General features: G+C 41.5%; 2 long non-coding RNA genes across 3 annotated transcripts in view; both read left to right on the top strand.

The window, feature by feature from the left end:
• The first annotated feature begins 4087 nt into the window (after positions 1-4087).
• LOC112829270 (uncharacterized) overlaps positions 4088-25980 on the top strand; it is a 32613-nt gene continuing 10720 nt past the window's right edge. The window contains exons 1-3 of one of the 2 annotated variants that reach the window (XR_012379657.1): positions 4088-4246; positions 4844-5013; positions 6200-6557. This is a non-coding gene — a long non-coding RNA (uncharacterized lncRNA). Of the gene's footprint in view, positions 4247-4843; positions 5014-6199; positions 6558-25980 lie in introns of those variants that run through there. The other variant, XR_012379656.1, reaches the window with a different exon arrangement.
• On the top strand, positions 8108-15096 carry LOC141373561 (uncharacterized). Its single transcript, XR_012379654.1, has 3 exons — positions 8108-11763; positions 12004-12079; positions 12569-15096. It is a non-coding gene; the product is annotated as an uncharacterized lncRNA (long non-coding RNA).

The following is a 25980-nucleotide window of genomic DNA, read 5'->3' as shown; positions in this document are numbered from 1 at the left end:
AGTCCCACCCCATAACTTTTAAATCAGAAGTTCTGGTGGGAGGACCCAGATATTGGTATGTTTTTAAAGTTTCCTCAGGTGACTCTTATGTGCAAGCATTCATTTGTGATGAAGGCCTTTGAAGTAAATTGTTGGCATCATAAAAGGTGGCTAAGCTAATATATTAGACATGACAACAAAGACTAATAAAATCAAGTAGACAATATCATCAATATTTACCTTTTATAGAATTTTTTATTAAAATTTCAGTGCCAGCTTGTAACTACTCACTGTAGGAATGTGTAAGTTTACAAATAGAACAAGAGCAAGATTTGAAGAAACACAACACTGGAAACACAAGTACTGGAAACACACGTTCCTGATTGAACCCCACCCTTTATCAAGCCCTGAATTACTTAATCCAATGATGGGTGTGTTCCAAGGCTAAGATGGTGCCCCAAAGTACCTGAACTCTTACTCTGGAACAAAGGCTGGTAAATATTTTCTGGAAAGGACTGGATAGTAAATACTCTAATCTTTGCGATCTCGGTTACAACGACTCGACATCACCAATGCAGGGCAAAAGCAACCGCAGTTGCTACATACACAGGGGGACTGTGCTCTAATGAAACTGCCTTCACAAAAACAAGAAGTGGGCCAGATTTGTGCTGATGGCCTAGGTGGCTGCCCCCACCCTGGGGCAGTTCTGGAAGCATGGTCACCAGCAGGATCAGCATCCCCTGGGAGCTTGTTAGAAGTGCACATTCCCAGGCCCCCACCCTGGACCTCCGGAATTGCAAACTCTGGGGCTAGGACCCCACAAGCCCTCCAGGTGATGCTGATGTGCACTAAAATCTGAGTACTGGTACTCTGGAATAATCCTTCCATGTGCACAGGGACATCCTGTGTAGCTGTTTAAAGTCTACCTCTGGGTATTCTTATTCAGTAGGTCTACCAGAGGACCTAGGTCTCTCTTAAGAATTTCAAATGAGTGGCTCCTGGGTGGCTCAGTCGGTTAAGCATTCACCTTCAGCTCAGGTCATGATCCCGGGGTCCTGGAATCGAGCCCCACATCAGGCTCCCTACTCTGCGGGGAACCTGCTTCTCCCTCTCCCCTGCTTGTGCTCTCTCTCTAATAAATAAATAAAATCTTAAAAAAAATTTCAACAGAATTCTTAGATAAAGGGACTCATAACAGCTCTGCAGAAGCATGTACTGTGGATTGTCTGCCCTCAACAACACCCTATGGCAGGAAGCTGTATAATCAGGCCCATTTTACTCATGAGAACACAGGCTGCGAGGAATTTTGCAAATTTTCCAAAGTCACACAGTTAGTAAGGGCAGATCCAGCGTTCTGACCTCACTCATTCTGACTCCGGAGCCCTGGCCACAACCACGACCATTCCACCTGCCCCCTCCAACTCTAGGAGCAAAGCCCTCCGGAATTTGCAACTAGTGATCGACTACTTAAGAAAGTACTTTTGTTTGGCTCATCTCACTTTGATTTAGGGAAAAGAAATTACTTAATTTGATTCGAGGAAGAACATTCAGCTGTGCTATGGGCATTTAGCTAAAACCTGAATCTATTTTCATTTCCCAGGTTCCTGGAGTCCTAACCAGAGAAGTCCTTTTCTACTCTGGGCTGCAACTTGGCTACAGGAATGGAAATTTCCAGAGGAGAGCTCTTTACAATTTATAGAGTACTTTCACTCACATGTTATGTGTGACAAATGAACCCACGCCCCAAATGTTCTGAGCAATATTAATTTCTTTATTTTGTCCATAATTAACCTCTTTATTCTCATGAGGGCTTCAAGCTGAGAAGCAGGGTGGGGGAATCTGCATGTTCATCTCACTTTGATCTCAGTGGTTTTCAAGCCAATACATATTAAAATCACCAGGAAGCCTGTTGAAAGCGTGGCCTCCTGGGTCCCCACTCAGATTAACTGAGACTGCAGCTGTTCTCCCTGCACCCCTGCCCCACGGCCCAAGCAGAGCCTGAAATAAGGCCGCGTGAAGGAAAGCAAGGGGACGTGATACACGACCTTCTTCTGCCTCTGGGGTCTGTGCACCCCTATTCGATCCTCACCTCTGCCCCACTTGCTCTTTTTCTCACTCTTCTTCTTTCTACAATCCCCTCAAGCTAAAGGGGGGTGAGATTTTCTTTAATTCGTCCTAACATATCCCCATTGTCCCATAGACCTCCAAGCCTGCCATAAGCAGAAGAGCTGTTTTCTAAACTGTAAGAGAATTTATGTGACTCCAAATTTTCATAGTTGATTATTCTATCATCTATCTATCTATCTAGATATCTTTCTGACAGACCAAGTGAGAGAGCACAAGCAGGGGAGTGGCAGAGGGAGAAGGAGAAGCCGACTCCTCGCTGAGCAGCGAGCCCGTCGTGGGGCTCGATCCCAGGACCCTGAGATCACCACCCGAGTCAAAGCAGACGCTTAACCACCTGAGCCCCCCAGGTGCCCCTTTACTTGATTTTTTTATGCTACTGTGAAGGGCCAGAAAGGAGTGAGGTTGGAGCGGATAAAGGAAAGTAGAAGTACTCTCTTTCATAGCTATTGTCTTGCTGCGTAATCTATTTTGAATGTCAGAATCCGAATATAAATTCTTTTGTTCTCTTTGCAAACCTTCTGAAACGAATTATACTCTCCCTCCTCATCTTCACCCCCACCCCACCCTTACCCCCACCCTATCCCTCTTCACCACTACCTTGTGTATGCACGCGCACGTGCACACACACACACACACACACACACACACACACACACACGCTTGGGTCAGGCCAGGGAAGTAGGGAGCATTAACATACTCAGGCAAAGAAGAAAAGCACATTAATGTTTCTCCAAAATATTAACCCCATCACGTTCAGTGTGTGTTCCAGTCATTCTCTCGCCATTTTCTAGCCATACACCATGACCAAGTCACTCACATTTTGGTGCTTTAGTTTATCAATCAAGCAATGGGATTTACTAAGGGGTCTTTAAGATCTTTAACAACCCCATCGTTTATGATTCATCATCATCACGATCATACAAAGATGACAGAGGTTCATTTCTTCCTCTGAAGGTAGTGTGTCCAAGATCTTTTGTGACAAGTCTTCAACCCCGACACAACAGAAACTATGACACCATTGCCAGGTGTCACCTAACACTTTGGTTTTGGTGGGGATAAGAATGGGCTGTAGGTTGATATAGATTTCATTATTGTTCCAATTCTTTATCCCTTGCTCTATACATGCTCTTGGCCATGTGCTGTGCAGCTCATGTCACTAGAGGATATATTTCCTACGTCACTGATGTTGGGCTTAGCCATGGGACTTGGCCATTGGGATACTAGTATACCTCCCATGAGGGGGCTTGAATTATAATTGCCCAGTTGGTCTTGCCCTCTTGACTACTGTCATTTCCATAAGAAGACAAGCCTTGGGAGGTCCCAGGAGAATGAGAGAAGCAAGGTGCTGGTTAGACCCTGTCCACGTTTTGGAGCCAAAGTCAGATAAACTCAGCCTACAGGCAACCCACAGACGAGTGAACAAGAATAAATAATTGTTGTTTTAACCTACTGCATCATTTACTGCAGAACATTATGTGGTAATAGATAACTGACAGAGCCCAGGACTAGGATTACTTAGGATACTTTCAGCTGTAATTAACAGAGAACGCTACTTCTGAGAACTTCAAGAAAATTTCAATTGGGTTTTTAGTGTCAAGCAACTGAAGCAAATTCAGACTAATTGATGGGGAGGGGGGTGGGGGGATGGGTTAGCCTGGTGATGGGTATTAAAGAGGGCACGTTCTGTGTAGAGCACTGGGTGTTATGCACAAACAATGAATCATGGAACACTACATCACAAACTAATGATGTAATGTATGGTGATTAACATAACAATAAAAAAATTTAAAGAAAAAAATTCAGACTAATTGAGTAAGAAAAAAGCAATTTATTAAAAGGATTTTGGTTAGTTAGAATTGTGATGGAGACTTGGAGCTTTCAAATTCAGGAACTTCAAAATCTATCCACACATTCTGGTGGCAATGTAACCACTGCCACTACAGGTGCTCCTACACTAGAAGTCAGGTTCTACTACTAGAACCAGTGATGCTGCTCTTTCTGGAAACCACACAGAAACGTTCAGCCTCTGCTTCTGCCTCATGAAACTTCATGAGTTACCATTAGATTCTGATTCAAGTGTGGGCTTATGCATCTGTTTGGTGGAGCCTTACTCATATTGCACCCTAACCTCAAGGATGAGGTGAGTATCTGACATTTTTAGCTTCTGTGCTAAGTGGGCTGTTCATCAAGTGGGGAACTGCTAAAATATAGAAGAGTTTGCATGCTGGCCAGCCAAAGTGAAAGATGAGGTGAGTATCTGACATTTTTAGCTTCTGTGGTGAGAAGTGGGCTGTTCATCAAGTGGAGAACTCCTAATATATAGAAGAGGTTGCATGCTGGCCAGCGAAAGTGAAAGATAAATGCCCATTTCTAACAATCGGGGAAGTGGTCAGCTCACATATCAGTATGTTTAGACAGGGCAGGCTTCCTTTGTGCTTGCCTCTGGCACATGTGTATGGCATATATGTCTCTGCCCTTGGTTCCTGGAATGGAGCTCCTAAAACTCTTTTAATTATCTAAATGGTAAAAGCACCAGGAGTACTTTTTGTTCCATTGAGATAATTCCAGGTAGACTCCTGGACAGTTCCTGAATCGGGGCTGGCCTCCAAACGACCAAACCATGATTAGAAGCTTAGGATTTTCAGCCCCACCCCCCATCCTCTAGAGAGGGAAGAGGGCTGGAAATGGAATTAATATTTGATCATGTCTATGTTCTATTTTGATCCCAATAAAACAGGGTTCAGTGAATCTCCAGGCTGGTAAACACATTCACACTGATGTACCTCAACTCTACGGGGACAGAAGCTCCTAAGCTTGGGACCCTCCCGGACTTTGCCCTATGTGTATCTTCATCTAGCTGTTCATCTGTATCCTTTATCACATCCCTTAATAAACTGGTAAATGTAAGTAATTGTTTCTCAGAGTTCTGTGAGCTGCTCTAGCAAATTAATCAAAGCTGAGGCGGTCTTAGGAACCTCTGATCAACAGAAGTTGTGGGTAACCTGGGAACCTACTACTTGTGATGGGCATCTAAAGTGGGGTGGGAGCAATCTTAAACTGTGGGATCTGATGCTATCCCTGGGTAGGTAGTGTCAGAGTTGACTTGAATTGCAGGGCACTCAGCTGACATCATGGAGAACTGGTTGGGATGGTTCCCCCCACATTTGGTGAAGAAGTGTCAGAAGTGAAGTGTTGTGAGTGTTCTGTGTAAAAGAAAGGAAGACACCCACTAGGGAAGAACTGGGTTTTTCCCCACAAAGAAGGGAGAATCATGGGTTTTTCAAATTTGGTAATGTCCTCTGACTTTCTCTTGTAATTGCTTCTTTGAGAATCATTTAGAGGATGTAATGAATTTCTAAATATTTATGGAATTTTCTAGACATGTCTTTGATATTGGCTTTCTAATTTCATTCTATCGTGGGCAGAGAATGTACTCTATATGACTTTAATCCTTTTAAATGAATTAATATTTGTTTTATGAATCAACATATAATCTGTGTTGGAAATTCCATGTGCTCTTGCAAAGAATTCAGTAATTGGTGTGGTGTTCTATAATATCAACTAGAGCAAGTTGGTTGTTGGTGTAGCTCAAAATTTCTATTAACTACTTCAACTAATTACTGAGAGAAGCACGTTAAAATCTCAGTTATAATTGTGGATTTGCCTCTTTTTTCATTTGATTCTGTTACTTTTTTTTCTTGTATTCTGAATCTCTTTTATTAGATGTTATGTATTCTTTATGAATTATTGAATTAAAATTATACTATTTCATACATAAGAATTTGTAGCAGTACAGTATTTTTACTTTTTCCTGTTTTTTTTGTGCTATTGTTGACATATGTTTTCTAGCTACTTGTTATATACCCCATAATACATTATTATTATTATTTGGCTTTAACAAGCCTATTGTCTTTATAAAAATCTAAGGGAAAAAAGGGAAAATATTGTTTACATTTACCCACATACTTACTATTTCTGGCCCTCTATATTATTTCTTATGGGTCTGAATTCCATCAGGTCCCTTTCCTTTACAGCCTGTAGAATTTCCTTTAGTAATTCTTTTTTTTTTTTTTTTGACTTTCTTATTTGACAGAGACAGTGAGAGAGGGAACACAAGCAGGAGGAGTGGAAGAGGGAGAAGCAAGCGTCCCATGAGCAGGGAGTCTGATGTGGGGCTCGATTCCAGGACCCCAGGATCATGACCTGAGCCGAAGGCAGATGGTTAACGACTGAGCCACCCAGGCACTCCTCCTTTAATAATTCTTATAGTGGGATTCTGCTGGTAATGAGTTCTCTAGACTTTAGTTTTTCTGTAAGTTTCTTAATTTTGCATTCATCTTTGAAGGATAGCTTTTCAGTATATGGATTCTAAGTTGGACATTGTCTTTCCTTCTATCACTTGAACTACATCTTTTCATTATTCTGAGACCTCTATTATTTCTGGTAAGAAGTTGGCAGTCATTCTTATCATCATTCCTCTATATAATGTCTTTATCTCTTTAAAAATTGTCTCTTCCATTTTCAGAAGTTTGTTTTTTTTTTTAAGATTTTATTTATTTATTCATGAGAGACAGAGAGAGAAAGAAAGAGAGAGAGAGAGGCAGAGGGAGAAGCAGGCTCCCAAGGAGCAGGGAGCCCGATGTGGGACTCGATCCCAGGACCCTGGGATCATGACCTGAGCTGAAGGCAGACGCTTAACCATCTGAGCCACCCAGGCGCCCCATTTTCAGAAGTTTTATTACGATGTGCCTTGGTATAGTTTTCTTTGCACCCAACCTTTCTGGAGTTTTTTGAGTTTCTTAGATCTCTGGAATGTTGTTTTAAAGCAAAGTAAAATTTCAACCAATCTATCTTCATTTTTTAAAGGATTTTATTTAGTTAATTAATTAATTAATTAATTAATTAATTTATTTATTTTGGGGAGAGAGAGAGCGTGCGAGTGAGCACACACACCCTAGCAGGGGGTAGGAGAGAGGGGCAGAGGGAGAGGGAAAAGGAGAGAGAGAATTTCAAGTAGACTCCCAGCTGAGTGTAGGGCCCGAAATGGGGCTCAATCTCATGACCCTGAGATCATGACCTGAGCCAAAACCAAAGAGTCAGACATTCAACTGACTGAGCCACCCAGGCGACCCCAATCTATCTTTAAATATACTTTCTCCTCCATTGTGTCTCTTCTTATTCTGGGACTTTAAATATAACTATTTTAAATCATTTTATACTGTCCCACAACCCTTGAGGCTCTGTTCTCCCCTCCTCCTTCTTCAGTTTTCCTTCCTTCTGTGGTTGGTTCAGTTTGCATAATTTTTTTATTGATTTGTCATGAACTTTGTCATCAAACTTTATCAAGTTTCTTCTGCCATATTTTTCTATATTTCCCATTTGATAAGTTTGATTTCAACTTTTTTTTAACATTTATTTATTTATTTGACACAGAGAGAGCACAAGCAGGTGGAGTGGCAAGCAAAGAGAGAGGGAGAAGCAGGCTCCCTGCTGAGCAGAGAGCCCAACGTGGAGCTCAATCCCAGGACCCTGGGATCATGACCTGAGCCAAAGGCAGCCACTTAACCGACTGAGCCACCCAGGCACCCCTGATTTCAACATTTTTATTTAACTTCTAGGATTTACATCTGGTTCTTTTTCAGAATTTCATGTCTCTCTTGAAATTTCCTACCCCTTCACCTATTGTATCAATGTTTTCTATTGATTTTTTAAAATATATTTTTAATAGTTTTAAAGTTCTTGTCTACTAACTCGAATATCTGGGTGATCCAGGGCTCTTTATCAACTTTCTTTTTTAATTTAATATGATCACATGTTCCTGTTTCTTCACACTTCTAGTAATTTTTGATTATGTACCAGACATTGTCGATACGTTGTAAAAACTGTGGATTCTCTAATCTTCCTCTAAGATGTGTTGAGGTTTTTTTGTAGCAGACAGTTAAATTACAGATGGAATACCTTGATCCTACAGAGGCTTGGCTTTAGGCTTTTTACAGCAGTCTATTTTATGTTTTCTGTTAGTTTTAGGGTATAGCTGTTAGTCCTGGATTTTGGTTCTTATTCTCAAGACCTGGCCCTTGGGATTTCAGTGGAAAGACCAAGGTATTTACTAAACCTTCCAATTTAGCAGGATTTGAACTCCAAACTCAGGTTTTATAACACTACATAATTGCTAAAATCCTTGCCCATCTCTTTCAGGTTTCCAGAGTTGCTTTCTAGCTGGGCTTTCTGGAGTCTTGGCACATACATGCATTGTTTAGGAATCAGCCAAGCATGTGAGGGAAGTTTGTATTCAGATTTTGGGACTCACTTCTCTGTGGCCCCCTCCTTTCTGGAATTTTCTCTTCAATAACCCTAAAAACTATCCTCTGACTCCTCAACCCAGTGAGACTGCTGTTTTCTGCCTGAGCTCTGCTACTTTACATTGTGCAGATGAGGAAGTTCTCTCAAGGGAAGTGCCAGTTATGTGTGATATCTTACCCAGCGTGCTTCCCTTTTTTCAAGACTGTGTCCCTTTCAGTTCTTGCCTGCTTTTGTTGCTTTCCAGTGCCTTGAAACAACTGTTATTTTTTCTTATATTTTGTTTAAAACTTATGACTGTTACCAGCAGAAAAGTAGACCAATACGAGCTACTCTGCTATTGTTAGAAGTCCAATACTGACTTACTCTTAAGAATGAGGAAGAATTTTTCCAGATATCTCTGGCAAGTTCTCCTAATGATGGTTCATTGGCTTGAATTGGGTCCCCTACTTTTTCCTAAAGCTTTTGAGACTGCTCTTGAGCAATGAGCGTTAATTAACAATGCAAAATTATACCTGCAGCCATGAGTGGAGTAGGCTTCCTTAGAGGCAAGGAACTGCATGGAGCATGGAGGATAAATATAGATACGTGAACAAAACCAGAATTTGCTTAGGAAGAAAAAGAGGATATTTCATAGAGAGGAGAGAGAATAGAAGAAGGGAGGGCCAAACCACTGGTTCTCAACCCAAGCTGCACATCAAAACCACCCTTTTAAAACACTAATTAAAATCCAGTATCTTCTGGATGCATTGTGGCAGAGGTTTGGTCTCCAAGGCTCTTGGTGGCCCTGCCCGCTTGGCTTTAGGTGGTCCTATCCCTGCAGAGGCTCAGTGCCCGTGTTGTGTGCCTGAAGCCCACTGCAGTACTGGCGGCTCAGCCTGTTTGGGGCTGCAGGGATGGTCCCACCCCAGTGACTGTACTGGGTATTGCCCTAACAGGGGGCTCCCTGCAGTAGCCCCCCACGTGGGGAGAGCCCTCTTGAGCCCCTTTTATAAGAACACTAATCCCATTCATGAGGGCTCTGCCTTCATGACCTAATCACCTCCCAGAGGCCCCACCTCCTAACACTATCACATTGAATATTAGGCTTCAACATACGAATTTGGGAGAGACAAAGGCATTCAGACCATAGCACCATGGAACTTGTTTAAAGTAAAAACTCCTGGACTCAATCCTAGTCATTTAGATTCAGTAGGTCCAGAATGAAGCCTAGGAATCTGCTTTTTACACAACTCTACCAAGTGGCTCTGAGGTAGAATCTCTTTAAATAAGAGGAGCTTTTTTCAACCATTCATGAAATTTGCTCTGCACACATTTGCACCCAAGGAGCCTGCATTATTGAAGGGGTACAGAGGTCCACATGCAACACTAGGAGGATGCACAGGAATGTCCACATGGGAAAATGGATGGGTACAAAGTAACAACCACAGGAGACAAAGGGAAAGCACTGATCCATTAGACACTAAGAGGCACATGAAAGTGTTCATAGGGGATATTAAATGGATATCCATGTGGGTAGAGGAGGGGCACACAGGTCTACAGGACCTGGAAAGGCCGCACAGAAATGTCCCCATGAGACACTGACAGGCAACATGTATCCACAAGGGACTCTGAAGGGGCACATGGGTTCTTGTGCAACACTGAGGGAAAAGGCTTGGCAGCCAAGGTTTGAGTGTCAGTTCCGCAGGGAGCCCTTTCTAACTGTGCTGGCAGGCGAGCACTTCCATCTCCTGGGTGAAGAGTGAGGTTAAGATGAGCTCAGGAAGGAGGGGGGCTAAGGAACAGGAAGCGCTATGACTTCCGGAGGACAGCTTCCAGAAGTGGCACCTTGGTACTGATTTTAAAGAAAAATGAAGTTCGTCGAACAGTAATATATCATTAAAAATATACAAGCAGAAGCCTTCGGAGGAGGGCGCTCTGTGCTTGACCTTCCCCACCCCAGCAGTGGGCTAGAACATATGCTGTCACTCCTGTCAGAAGGCTACTGGCCATGCCCCATCCCCATGGGGCCACAGCCCTTGTGCTGCCTGTGAGAGCTGGTCTTCTGTGGTAGAGCAGAAGAGCCCTAGACTCCGGGAGCAGGAAAAGGTCAAGTGGCCCTGTGAGACTGTTTGAGTGTTTGGTCACGCACCTCGGAAGGAGATCTTATGAGCTGTGTGCTCTTGGGCAGGCCAATTAACTTCTCTGATCAGAATTTCTCTTCTGTAAAGTTGGGATTCTAACAGCTGCATGGCAGTCAGAGTAGGCAGAGGATGGAAGTGAGATCAGAGCCCTTTCCGCCCCCCTCCTCCAGACCTTCTGCCATTAGCCCTGCAGCCCAGAAAACTGCTCGGCTCAGTGGGTTTAACCCCGAGCCGATGATAAACAAGGACCAGGAAGTTTGCTTGGATGGGAGGAGGGAGAGAACAATTCAAGTGTAACCTCCTAGGGAAATACTTTTCTGTTATTCTTCCTACACCTGTAGAATATATACTGCCCTGCTTTCCACCCCTTTTGTACCTTGCCCCTTTGTTTTCAAGGAACCTGTGATTTTTTTATGGCATTTAAATTTTATTATACGTTGGGCTCCCCCACAGGACTGGCCCTGAATAGGCAGAGGCCCGTACTATAAGCCCTTGATTTGCCGTGCTGTCAGCTCCTGGCACATCATAAAGGAGCAGTAAGTGTTTGGGAAGGAAGGGATGGAGAGAATGAGAGAGAGAGAGAAGGGGGCTGGTAGAAGCGCCACGAGGTGGTAGTAGTACAGGAAGGGAGGGGGCGTGAGTGTGTGCTCAGGGGAGGAGTGGGAAGGGTGGTGCCTCACTGCCGGGCCCCACTACGGGAGGGCAGGCCTGAAATGTTTCAGTTAGGAAATGGGAGTGGTGCCAGAGAAGGTGAGGAGTTTCCGCACCTCACCCCGTGTGGCAATTCAGCCTACACCAGGTCCAGCCAACACAGCAACTGGCCAGTGTTCTTGGCAAGTCTGGGTATAGTTGTATGGCCAAGAAGTTTGTTTTAATCTGGTGATATGCATACCAGTGTGGGACAGGAGGTCTGGCGGCTAATCTGGCTTCTCAGTAAGTTAGTCCCTGTCCCTGCCCTGGGCTGTCCTGAGAAGGGCAGAGCCAAGCCTTGAGTACCTGCCAGGCAGGGTGTGAGATGCTGAGGGCAGACACCCTGTGCATTTGTCTCAGTAACTCGGCGTCTCAGTAGTAAACTGGTGCTTTGTCAATGTTGTAAGATTTGTCAAATTCACATATACTCCTCCTGTTTCTGCGGGTTTGCAGCTTTTTCTCTGTCTTCAGGAAAGAACATTCTGGCTTTCTGTGGGGAACTGTCCTGCCACAGTTCCCTGTTGTCTTCGTGGGACAGTCACAGGTAGAATTTTAGCTAAAAAAAAATATTTTAACTCAACAAGTAGCCAAATTACAAGTTTGGTTTGACTTTCAAACTCACAAAACTATGGAAACTTAATTACAGAATCCATTGTAAACAGAGTCCCACCCACAATGAGTTCAGCCTCCTTTTCAGACAAAGGACCAAATTAATTGTTGTCTGAAAGAGGAAATCCAGCTTCAAATGTCCAACAGGGAGATCTGCCTTTCTTTTCTACTCCAGAGCGCAGCTAAACAGTCTCTGCCGGTCTACAAAACAACACCCTTTGGCTGCAGGATGTTTTCCCCCACAAAGAAATGTGAGAACAAAATAATTTTTGAAGGGTTGTTCTATCTAGATCGGTGCCTCAGAAGCTTTTAGGTCACTTCGATTGAGCACAGAGGAAAACAGGGCTGTGTAATTGGCCAGGAAATAAAGGCACATAATCTGTTTGCACCTCCATTATCTAACTAATGGGGATCAATATGTCTGACTGTGACTAAGGTTAGTCATTCTGACAGATGCACCTGTGGAGACTTGGGCTAAGCAGTTTTGCTTGTCCCTTGACTGAATTTGATGGCATCCTTTTTTGGGGGTGGGGGTGGGGGGTTAGAGTAATCAATTTATTACTTCCCAGGAGGTTTCTTGCTTTTCAATTCCTGTTAAACAAGCAATGGGAACACACATTTGTCTTCTTTGGAAAGTGCATTTACAACCAAGCTAATTACCTTGTTTCTCCACTGGCCAAAGACAAGGGTTATTGGTGGTGTTAAGATCCTTTCTAAACATGCCGAATATAATCTTATAGGCTGACTAACTGAAAAAAGGAAGAAGATAAAGGAAAGAAATGAAGACCACACCACAGCTTTAACCTTGGTGATTAGGGAGGGACAGCATTGTTGTGTTAAGATGTTGGGGAAGAGAGGAATTTGATACTAATACTGTTTGTCGCTTGCATTTCTCCCCCAAATACCTTTAGTCAATGATTCCACTTAATGTAACATTTTAACTACAAATGGTTTCTATTAAAAAAGTGTTTGTCAGTCTGGCTTTGATCAGCAGTTTTAAACAACTGGATGGATTCCCAGCCTTAACTGTTTTCCCAGAAAAGCTGCCTTCTCCCACATAGCGCAGCTCGGTTTGTAGACAGATGTAGATTATTCTCCACACGAGGACGTCTTCTGGGTATTAAGTATTTTTCTATAAAGTTAAATGAAATAGCAAGATTGGACAAGACATATGAGGAGAGTATAAGGAGTCAGAATGGCAGAGTTTCTTGCTGGGATTCTCTTGGCAATTTTTCCTAATGTTTGTGCTGAGGGCTCTCTGGTACAATTTATTAGCTCCTTTAGTAACAGTCAAATTTTCATTAGAAGCATAGTTGTATGTTACTTACTACAAATAACTAATATTTTCAAATGCTTTCTAAGTGCCAGCCACTGTTTGAAACCCTGCATGAATATTATAACTTTAAACATCACAACAAGCCAGATGAGCGCAGTCTTACTGCTCTAATTTTACAGATGAAAAAAAGGAATGTAACTGTTCCCTGACAAAAAACTACAAAATGGTGGCATCGGCATTCCAGGCAGTGTGGCTCCAGAACCCATGATATTCAGAGTGGGGTTTGTGGGCCAGTTATAAATGCAGATTCTTAGGTCTCCAGACCTCTGGAGTCAGAATCTGCATTTTTAATAAGATCTCAGGAGATTCATTTGCACAGTAAAGTTTAAGAATCTCTGGTGTACTATCTCCTTTTTGACTGGATTAATTCGGGCAAGACATTTAACTTCTCTGACCCTCAGATTTCTTATCTGTAAAACAGATATAATAGCACAGTCTTTGTAGATGCGTTGTGATAACACAAAACAATGTTGTGAAGAGTCTGGTGCTCGGAGAGTACTTGATGCCTAGGCAGTGGGAAGGTGCTTGAGCATTCCCAGATTTCAAAAATAGTCAATGATATTATCCAAAGAACTTAAAAAGCCTATCCACTACCCTACTTCCCCTTGCTCCAAATACTCTTTCCACTACTGAACAGTTGAGTGACTAAAAGTTTACAGAAACTTTTTTTTTAAACATTTGAATTTATGGTAGTACCTCCTGGCTCCAGGTCTAGTACCCTTTCTTCTAGGTTGATTTGATGGTCTTTTTTTCCTTTTAAAATTATTTCTGTGATGCAAAGTATATCATACACGGGGCACCTGACTGGCTCAGTCAGAAGGCCATGTGACTCTTGGTCTTGGAGTTGTGAGTTCAAGCCCCACACTGGGTATAGAGATTGCTTAAGAAATAAATGAATAAACTAAAAAAAAAATCATACATGTAGAAGATACTATAAAACCTGTATGTATAATATAAGACATATATGTATAATATAAACAATAATCATAAAGTCATAAAACTATATTGCCTATTATAAGACCTTGATGTAGAACAAGATCGATTACCTTGTCCAGGAACTTGGATGCTCCCTGTGTGCTCCCTTTGTTCCCAGAGAAAACAGCTATCTTGACTTTTGCCTTAGTTTCTTGCCTTTTAAAAAATAGTTTTACCACTTGAATTCTATGTACAAGGAATTATACAGTAAATATTCTTTTGTGACTTGCTTTCACTCAATCTTATTATTTTTACACTTCATTCATGTTGATGTATGATGCTGTAATTTATTAAAATTTTCATTGCTTTTAAGTATTTAATCATATAAATATTCCACAAGTTATCCACTAAGAAGACTTTTGGGTGGTTTCTCATTTTTTGGATAGTTAGGTCTGCCATGAGCACATTCATATATGTCCCCTGAAGCATATGCCCATTTACATGGGTTGTAGGTTATGCTCATGTCACTTGACTAGGGAAACATTCCCAGCACCAGCACCAATTTATAATCCCACCTACAGTGAAAGAATTCTTACTGCAACGCACACTCATCAACACTTAGTATTGTAGGAGTTTTGGGCTAGTTAGTTGGGGTATAATGGGAAGTCATGTGGCTTTAATTTGTATTTTCTAATAGTGAGATTGAGTATCTCTTGGTATGTTACCATTCATTCAGGGTTCCACCTTCTGTGCAGGAACTGTTCACATTTTTTTTAACCTTCTTTTTCTCTTGGATTGTTTTATTCTTATGAATTTATGGAAAATCTCCACATATCCTGGATACATGTCCTTTGTTGCTTACATGCATTGCCAGTATTTGCTGGTATTTTTGTGGATTTTCTTTGCATTCTCTTAATGGTGTGTCTTGATAAGCAGATATTCTTAACTTTGATGTAGTTGCATTCATTAATCTATTCCTTTATGGTTTGTGCTTTTTATGTCTTGTTTAAGAAATCCTTTTTTTTTCTTATTTTTTATTGTTATGTTAATCACCATATATTACATCATTAGTTTTTGGTGCAGTGTTCCATGATTCATTGTTTGTTCATAACACCCAGTGCTCCATGCAGAACGTGCCCTCCTCAATACCCATCACCAGTATAACCCATCCCCCTCCCCCCCTCCCCTCTAGAACCCTCAGTTTGTTTTTCAGAGTCCATCATCTCTCATGGTTCATCTCCCCCAAGAAATCCTTTCTTACTCCAAGTCATAAACATGGTGTAAAACTCCATTTATTTAGGTCTTAACATTTTTCTTTGGTATGGAGTGAGGTAGGATGCCCCATATTATTTTTCTTCCATTTGGATAACCAACTATCCCAGAACCTCTTATTGATAAATCCACTCTTTTCCTGTCCATCTGTAGTACTAACTTGGTCAAATCTCCAGTATCTATATATGCATAGGTCTTTTCTGTGAGTTCCCAATTTTGTCCATTGATCTATTTGCCTGTTCTTTTGTCAATACCACACGGTCTTCTATAAATAAGCCATCTAACCTTCTTCTTCAAGACAGAAGGAATTGGGCACCTGGGTGGCTCAGTTGTTAAGCATCTGCCTTCGGCTCAGGTCATGATCCCAGGGTCCTGGGATCAAGCCCCACATCAGGCTCCCTGCTCATTGGGAAGCCTGTTTTTCCCTCTCCCACCCCCCTGCTTGTGTTCCTGCTCTCGCTGTGTCTCTCTCTGTCAAATAAATAAATAAAATCTTTTAAAAAAAAAGAAAAAGAGAGAGAGAAGGAATCTTGGTTATTCTTGTCATTTCTTTGGTTTTCTTGGCTTCAATATTAGAAGCTGGTGCTAGATAATCTCTGTGGCTCCCTCTAACTCTAAAAGATTTATTTGATTCTATATCACAACATGTTGTGTAACCACATGGTGGTTTTCTTTGATGATACCATCAGATTTAGCAATTATTTTACCAAACTATATTAATCTTTTAAAATATTTTTACATGGTTCTCTTATTAAATTAATACCTGTCCTTTTGTTTGTTGTTGAGAATTTTATTTTATTTATTTTATTTATTTTTAAAGATTTTATTTATTTAATTGACACAGAGAGAGAGAGACAGAGAGAGAGAGGGAACACAAGCAGGGGGAGTGGGAGAGGGAGAAGCAGGCTTCCCGCCAAGCAGGGAGCCTGATGCGGGACTCGATCCCAGGACCCTGGGATCATGACCCGAGCTGAAGGCAGTCGCTTAACCAACTGAGCCATCCAGGTGCCCCTGTTGTTGAGAATTTTAATGCTCTTAGACCGTACCATCATTTTATGACAATGGCGTTGTTGATATACAAGTATTTTATAGAGTATTAACATGTGCCCGGCAGTTGCCTGGGATTTACAGGAAATGTAACAAAGCCTAAGTCACTGTCTCTGGTGCAGACGAATACATATTTTAGCTGGGGAGACATGGCAATGACCCAATGCTATCTCTGACTACATCTGGATTTGGTTTGTTAGTTTTCAGAAACTCAAGTTTTTGTGGGTTTTTTCCTCCATATGAAAAATGAAGTGCTTATACTATATTATTGTAATGCCATTTGTTTAGCTCTAACACTTGATGAATTTCCATATGACAGCTCTTTTTATTCCCTGCCCATGTGAAGGTCTTCAAAACACATACAATCTGCAAATGACTCATCTAAGAAAAAAACTTGGAAGAGACACTTTTTCTACTTTAAAGAAACTTTTTTTTTTTATTAGGAAGAGGGGAGAAAAACCCATATCTGTGTCAATAAAAAAAATAAATCTTGGTGTTTGTTTGTTTTTTTCCCCCTCTGGTGAAATCAGAGCCTGTATCATAAAGTTCTGTGTTAACTTGTTATCTTGTTTATCTGGCAAGCCTGGACTCAGGCCTTGGTAATGTGCTAGCTACTTTGTATGCTATCCCAGTGTTAGCTATGGCAACAAAGGAAATGAATGAAAACAGTGAGCTCCAACGATCTTTGACACGCTTGAATCTAAGTGAAAAAACCTGAAAGGGAACCTGTTTCCCACGTGAATGCTGCAGGGTGAATTTGCTTTGCCCTAAGGAGACAAAAGGAATTTTCCAACTACCTAGTGGTAAAACCATGACTAGAATTCTGATTTCCAACTCCAAACTGGCTCTTTCTCCACATAGAAATGTATGAATCTGACACAGACAACCTCTTGGGGAAGGTTCTATAAGAGAGGAGATCCACTCTCTCCTAAATATTGAAATGATTTTAAAATGATTACTCTAAATGCAAATAGCATTTTCCTAAGGGTCCAGAGAGGGTAGTCATGCCTTGCAGTGCACTACAGAGGTAAATATTCATAGGTATAACTTTTTCACTGAGTTCAAGGCTGATAAATATTTCTTCAGGAGATAGAATGTATGGCAGTCAAAAAACATGTCTGATCTATATTAATACCTGTTATGGACTGAATTATGTTCCTCCCCAAATCATATGTTGCAACCCAACCTTAGAATGTGACCAGTATTAAAGATGGGACCTTGAAAGAAGGAAGGAAGGTTAGGAGGTCTTAAGTATGGCATCCTAATCCAACAGGACTGGTGTCCTCATATGAGAAAGAAGAGCCATCAGGGATGGGCACACACAGAGGAAAGGCCATAAAAAGACATAATAAGAGGGTAGCCATCAGCAAGCCCAGGAGAGAGGCCTCAGGAGAAGCCAACCCTTCCCGTACCTGGATCTTGGACTTCTAGCCTCCAGACCATGACAAAATAAATACCTATTGTTTAAGCCACCCAGTCTGTGATGGTTTGTTATATGGCAGCCCTAATAAACTAATATAATATCTACTGAATCTCCTTTTCTGAAATTTTCTCATGATTATTTTGGGAACAAGAAGAATTGTTTTATTGACTTAATTTATAAAAATACTCTGGCTGAAGCCTCCTGCCCCTACCAAACAAAGCACACACACCTTGGCTCTAGCTACCACTCTGGTACTGCAGAGCCTCTTTTTTTTCTTTTTAAAGATTTTATTTATTTGAGAGAGAGACCACAAGCCAGGCGGGGGAGGGGTGCAGCATGGAGAGAGAGGGAGAAGCAGGCTCCCCACTGAGCAGGGAGCCAGACTCCAGACACAGGCTCGATCCCAGGATTCTGGGATCATGACCTGAGCCGAAGGCAGATGCTTAACGACTGAGCCACCCAGGTGCCCCATGCAGAGCCTCCTACTCTCCAACACCATCGTGCCCTCTGGGATCTTGCTCAGGGCTGGGTGAGGGGGATGCTGTAAATTAGGGTCACCCAGACTCAAGATGCAGGGGGATTGCAATTTTCAAGTTAACATATAATATATAATTAGGTAAACAAATATCAAGAATATTTGGGTGAAAATACGTAGCCATGGTGGAAAATTAATGTTGATTTGGAAAATACAAGGCAGGCAGATGCTAATTTTCTTAGAATTAAGATAATGACTACTTTTTAGCTTGTTTTGTTTTATTTTTAATGCAGAGATCTCTGAATTGTCATTAGGTGTATTTGCCTGAAGTTATCTTGCTGTTTCTCTTGTTCATATTCTTTAGATAATGCTCTCTAATTTGTGCTGAGTGTGATTCAATTTCACCAAATTAGCATTTTGTAAAATGCATCTCATGTTTTTTCTCTGACTTTTATTTATTTTTTAAGGGTTCTGTAGTCAAAAAAATTTAACAGTCCTCTTCTCCCCTGCAGCTCAAGGTACTTATTTTTTATTTACTTGTTAGAATTTATTGCCGATTTCTATGTGTCTGGCACTGTGTTAAGTGGTTTTATGCATTCTATCATTTAATTCTTGCACTGTAATTGTGAGGCGTGTGCCCATCAACTTTATGTATAAGAACCTGGGATCAGAAAAGTTCACTTAAGGGATGATTCTAAGCATGAGTAGTGGCTGAGCTAGGATTTGGAAACAGATCTGTTGGGTCATTTAACCACTGGGTACTGCTGCCTCACAGTCTTCCGTGGCTCACATGCACAATGAGTCTCCCAGACTAGCATACATACTGCAGGGTGTCTCAAACCACTTAACACAAAATCTTTTACTGGTGTGTGTGTGTGTGTGTGTGTGTGTGTGTGTGTGTGTGTGTGTGTGTAAGTGGTGGACTCTCTTGAGAAACTTGTTTCCCACAAAGCACACCCTGGAAAAACAAAAACTGGAGAACAGTGACCCAAATATATCAGTTTTAATTGGTGAAAAGGATATTTTTTTACAGAGTACAACTAAAATACCATCTAAGACATCAAATTCTTTGTAATTAATAAGAAAGCCTCTTTAAAGCCTATTTAATGGTGACTGTTTGGGATCACCCTAGAAACAGAGCCTGAGAGGGGCATGCTTGTGCGGGAGGGGGAGCCATGAACTGAGATAGGGCAAGGGGAGAAGGCTAGGCAAGTTTGAGGCCTCACTGGGAGCCTCCCTTCAAGTTGATCCCACGGGGAGCTCTGGAGCATGAATTGCACCACATTGTTTATCCCATATTGAGACAAGGGGACTGGTTTTTTGTAGTCCTGTGTCATTCAGTCATTGACTTCACACTGATCCTGTGTGTGATGAGGTGGGAGGGCAAAACTTTTTTTTTTTTTTAAGGTTTTATTTATTTATTTGAGGGATGGTGACAGAGATAGCGAGAGAAAGCACAAGCGGGGAGGAGAGGGAGAAGCAGGCTCCCAGCTGAGCAGGGAGCCTGATGTGGGGCTCGATCCCAGGACCCCGGGTTCATGACCTGAGCTGAAGGCAGATGCTTAACTGACTGAGCCACCTGGGGCGCCCCAAAACTTCTTGAGGCAGCACCTGTTGGCAGGAGACAATTCTCTGGAGGAGCACAGCAGCTAGGTGGGGACTGAGGCCCTAGCTGGGCAAAGCAGATCTGGGTGACACATCAACAGCACCTGCCATATCCTCCTCATGTACTTGTCAGATCCATTTGCTTCTTATATTAAGTTTACTCCATCAACGTATAGATTTTTCAGGATCCTTTCTGGTCACAGTTTCTAAGGAAAACTTGCAAGGACAGATCTGATGGGAGGCACTGTAGTCCCTGCTGCTGCAGTTGGTCCTGGGGCGTCAACTGACACTCCATCATCTTCCTCCTCCTCTTGTCTTAGATTCCCATCCCTTTCTGGCAGTACTTAGGCTAGTCCACATGGCTGGCCTGGTTAAGTGACACAGACCTTCCTCCCTGGGGTGGTCTGAGCCACTGATGACCATGGCTTACACAGGCTGTGGTTGTTGCTCTGGTCCGTGCGCAGCCAAAACTGGGCATGGAAGTGCTAATATAAGCCCCAGCCAAATCTATTCCTCCCTAGCCCATTATGGAGTCCAAGATCTACCTTCTCGTAACCATCAGAGTCAGTTACTCCTGCCAGTATGCCAATTTTTTGTGTGTCCCCAGCTCTATTGGCACTAGCGGCCTAAAATGACGAGGGGGCGGCTGTAGCTTTAGATTTAGTGATACTCTTACTCTGTGCTTGGTGTAATTGACCTCCTTGTGGGAACCAGGACATTCAGACCCAGGGAGATGACAGTTGCAGGAATAGGAAGTATAAATTTCCCAAGTGTATCTGAAAGTGATGGCAAGTACTTCTACCTCTTGTTTTCTAGATTCGTGTATTCTACCTATTGAATTTAGCATCACCTCCTGGCCATTGGTTTAAGGTATATATTGCACCTTGAAGTTTAGTACCCCCATCATTGTGGGTTGTTACCTCCAAGCTGTTGGCTCAGCTGCACCTTCAATAAGCCATTTACCACCCTGTTAGTGGTCAGCATCTTCTGGAAGGTAGAGTATGTGGTAGGGTCAGTGGATCCCTTTGTCATTTTCCTACAAATTTACACCCCTCCATGAACTCAGTTGTAAAGGGGGTCCTTTGGTCTGAGGTGATATTACATGGGATCCTATGTTGGTAGATTAGCCTTTACAGGGCTGTCCTGACTGAAATATTACAGACAAGAAAGGCAAATCCTTACTCAGTCAGGAAGAAACATCCTAGGGAGGGAGGAAGGGATATGATGTAATCAGCTTGCCACCAAGTAGTTGGTGAGCCCTTTCATGGCATGGTGCCATGTAAGGGGCTCAGCATTTGTCTTTGTGCTGATAGGGTAGATAATGAGCAACGGTCAGTTTGATGAAAGAGAGTCCATGCAGTTGCGTGCATGCATACCTCCCTCTCTGCCATCATGGTTACTCTATTCATCAGCCATTGATTGCACAGTCACTTGGGTGGCTGAGACAGTTGCTGGCCAAGTCATCCTGTCCCTTGTTTGTTAAGTGCCTCTTCTGTGATGGTGCTCTCTGGTGGGCAGATGGTGCAAAAAATCCCCATCCTCCCATAGATCCATTTGTGTGCTTCTTTTCTGGACCGCTGTACTCTCAACTTCACAATCTTGCTTCTTGCAGTTTCCTAAGCCATTTGCTTTCCCAGTTAGTCTGTGTATATCCTTAATTCATGTCACCTTTCTCTTCACACCAAGTTCACAACCAGGTGCAATGGTACCGGACCAGGTACTGAAGCTCTCGCACCAAGAGGATGTTCCCTCTGCACTGTCTTTCTGATACTCTGATCATCCAGCCACACAACCTTGTGTGTCTTTTCAATACTGTGTTAAATCAGACAATATTATTTTACAAAAGCAAAAGCTATAGTCTGTGTTTCATCATCAAAACTCTTCATAATGGATAGTTGACATTTTGGCTGCCCGCCATCCAAACGTCCTTCTTATTTGAGGAGACTCTCAACAATAGTGAGGGGTCAAGCTTCAACTCCTGCTACAGAAGCCAGAGGAGATGGACATGACACTCCCCGTGCCCCTGGCAGATCAAGGGGCCAGGCAGATGCCTCTACCAGTGGTTGACTCTCAAGTGGGATCAGACAGCCAACAGTCACCACCACTGCAACCATGTCTCCACAGCAACAATAGCAGAGGCAAAGTCCTAAGAGCTAGTTTCTGTGAAAAGTTCTTGGCTCTGCTTTCCTCCCTTGTTTTGGCAGGGATCTGGATCTCTGGCCTTTTCTCCATTCTGCTGCAACCCAAGACTGTTCCAGTGATTTCCTTTTCTTACTAAATTATTCGGAATCAGCTTCTGCTTCTGCCACCAAGAACCAGCACTAATATACACTCCTTTGTTAGCAACAATCAAGTGTCTGACAAGGGAGGCAGTGCTAGGTAACAGACACAGAAAGACATCAACTGTGGCCCCAACTGTGGCATAAAAGAGAAATGCCAGGCCAAGATAAAGTAAGTAGATGAATCTGTGTGGCAAACATTCAAGGTGGGGAAGGGTCTCGATAAAGGGGAGAGACTTGAATTAATGTCCGTGGTAGCTGATACCTGGTTTTTGAAGTTACCAAAATATGCTGGCACCATATTTACCCCGATTATCTTGTTTGTAAATGCCAGGGGTCAAAGTCTACCTAATGTGAACTATTAGCTCTCATTATCTTTCAGTTCATGTGCCTTTCTTCCCCAGACCATGAAACAGTTTGAAAAGGAGAAATAATCCTATCTGTACTACCACATTCAGCAGTCCAACAAAAATTTTCTTGTTTTCTTTTTCAGAATAATATTTTCCTTAAATTCACTTCCAAACCACTCTGAAATCCATATTTTCTCCCTCCTTCCCTCTTTCCCTCCCTCCCTCCTTCCTTCCATTGTTTTTTTCTTCTTTTAAAATTTTCATTTTATGAACGTTATTATTCAAAATATTATTTCACTTTAATATATATCATTTTAGAGGAATTAGAACAGGATAAAAAATGTAAAACAGAAAGCAGTAATCGTCAGTAGTCATTCTTGCCATAGGATTTTTGGTTTTGGTTCTTTGATATATTTCCTTCAGGATTTTTTTCCTGTTCACTCAAATCTATATTAACAAAACTGTGACAAGGAATTAGTAATGTGAAAAGATTTGTGCATGTATAATTTATGTATATATAATAAATGTATTATATATTCTGCTTTACCCACTTAATATTTTCATTTTCTATTTTATAAAACCACTTGAAAGCATCATTTTTATTACATAATATTCTAGCATATGATATAACATTTTATCTGTTCCTCTAACATCATTTGGATTGTTTCTAAATACTACAATCAAAATAATATTATGGGGGCACCTGGCTGGCGCAGTCGGAGAAGCATGCGACTCTTGATCTTGTGAGTTTGAGATCCACGTTAGGTATTGAGATTACTTAAATAAATAAATGAACTTTTTAAAAAAAGCTAAAAAGCAGAGGCATCCGGGTGGCTCAGTCAGTTAAGCGTTTGATTCTTGGTTTCTGCTCAGGTCGTGATCTCAAGGGTTGTGAGATGGAGCCCCATGGCTGGCTCTGAGTTCAGCGGGGAGTCTGCTTGAGATTCTCTCCCTCTGCCCCTCCCCCCACTTGTGCACACTCTCTTTCTCTAAAATAAATAAATAAATTAAAAAAAAACCCAAAATTAAAAAAATTGGTACTATAAATGTTTCATTTGTCCATGAATTTTTCCCCACATATCAAATTGCCCTTTTACTTTAGCAGAACTACAATGTGAAGGGATATAAAAATGTTGGGGCATCTGGGTGGTGCAGTCAGTTGAGCTTCTGACTCTTGGGTTTCAGCTCAGGTCATGATCTCAGGGTCATGGGATTCAGCCCCACATCGGGCTCTACACTTGGCATGGAGTCTACTTGGGATTCTCTCCCTCCGTCTCCCTCTGCCCCTCCCTGCCACATTCCACCCCCACAAATAGATAAATATTTTTTTAAAAAAAGATATAAAATGTTAAGTTTATTAAAGCCTAGTGGGTCACATCGTTTTCAGAAAGCTTGCACTATTTTATACTCTCAGTAGCACTTACGTGAGTACCAATCTCAATAGTGTAGTTTTTAAAAATTATTACTATAATCATTATAATTTCAGTTTTGTTTTAACAACCTTTAAGTTATGACTTCTGTTCCTGCTTTGATCATCTGAGTTGTCACTCATCTGTCATTCCAGATTTACAAATGTACAGCTTGTTAGGGGAGAGGTGTAGATGATTTTTAAAACATATTTTTTATCAGAAAAATGTCTAGTCTGAGTTAACGTTTTCTAGGAAAGGAGAAAGACTGCATTGACTGCATTTTCTTTATATGACTCAGTAACCCCATGTGTATATTGTCTGTTTTCTGTATAAGCAAATTATGTGGATATATTTTCTATATCAGGTTGTAAATTGTCTATTGCCGGACCCTCTTTCAAACTTAGGTAGTTTAATCTGAATCTAAAGATCATAAAAGTATTTCCTTGTCTCCCAAAAGCAATTTTCCCCAAAGCAGTTTGAAAGCCATAAAACTAGCAATTACTAGATAAGTTCACTGGCAAAATAAAACTTTTGGGGCTGGTAAGTTATATGATTTGTATAGAAAACGATTTCAGAAGACTACGAAGTAGCACTTGAAATACCACTAACCCAGACAGCATATGGAAGAGAAATTGCTTTTGATTTCCTTTCTCTACAAAGATGTTGATTCTAAATTGCCTGGATGTCCACATAGTAAGAATATTCTGGATAACATTTTTCAAGTTAAGTGCAACCAAGTCCTTAATGTCTCTTACTATAATATCTAAAATGTGACAAGATTTTAAGGCAAGAACTTTCAGATACAGGTATTGTCACCTAAGCTTTTGACCCATTATGGCTGGTTCACATTTAAAAAAAATATTTTCTTTTAGAACCTACTGACTAACATCTTTCCTTTACACTGAAATCAACTGTTACCTGTAGAAGGGTGAACTCCAGGATTACTGAATATGCACTCATACACACAAATATGTGCACCCATGGAACTACACCATATCCTCCCTCAGCTTTCCTTCACTGTATCACCACACTCCAACTGGAACAACCAAGGAACAGGGGTGCCTGGGGGGCTCAGTGAATTAAGCGACTGACTCTTGGTTTTGGCTCAGGTCCTGACTCAGGGTCCTGGGATGGAGCCCCTAGCCAGCCTTGTGCTCAGTGAGGTCTGCTTCTCTCCCTCTCCCTCTGCCCCTCCCTGTGCACTCTCTCTCTCTCTCTCTCAGATAAATAAATAAATCTTAAAAAAAAAAGAAAGAAAAGAAAACAACCAAGAAACAAACAAAGTAGTGGCATCTGCATCTTCTAGTGCAGTTCAACTTGATAACCATAAATGAAGCATCGACCATTGCTTAGCATTATACCTGGTACTTCAGTCTCAGGGAATTGACTTGAGCAGAGGGTAGGGCAGTCCTTCTAGTCCTTTACACTTTCGTGAACTAAACAGCTAGGTGCTGGATTCGAGCAAGCTTTATCTTTATATCTACATTAACTACAGATTTATAAAGGTTCCAGGCACTTGAAAGTATCTTTTGATGACATTTAAACTAGAAGACGATGCTGGGAAGGTAACCAACAGTCGCATGATTTCATGATAGTAGTATGAACAGAATAATTGAGTTGGTTTTTTTTGTAAAGCAGTAAAGCTGCCAAAGAGATTATAAATCAGCATTATTTGAAGGGAAAGTGGGCAACATGTATCAAAGGCCATAAAAATGTCTATCCTTGACTCAGCAATTTCACTACTAGGAATTTATCCTAAGAAAATAATCGTAGTCTTGCAAAAAGATTTATGTGTAAAATGTTCATCATATCATTATTTATAAAATAAAAAGTTGGAAATAACCTAAGAATCCAGCAATAGGAAAATATTTGGTTGAAACATATAAAATTGATGATATTCAAGTATTTTGACCTACAAAAATGGCAATTTTATGTAGTTAAACCTAAGTATATATCCAATATATTTTTTTAGATCCAATTTATAGACCAGATACATTGATAAAGAATCATGTAGTAGAAGATATACTTAATGATGTGAAAA

Source organism: Callorhinus ursinus, unplaced genomic scaffold (assembly GCF_003265705.2).
Source record: "Callorhinus ursinus isolate GAN/ISIS: 27379988/994484 unplaced genomic scaffold, GSC_fseal_2.0 scaffold1, whole genome shotgun sequence".
NCBI classification, from domain to species: domain Eukaryota; kingdom Metazoa; phylum Chordata; class Mammalia; order Carnivora; family Otariidae; genus Callorhinus; species Callorhinus ursinus.
Note: the sequence above shows the minus strand (reverse complement) of the source record. Positions and strands in the feature narration are given on the sequence as shown.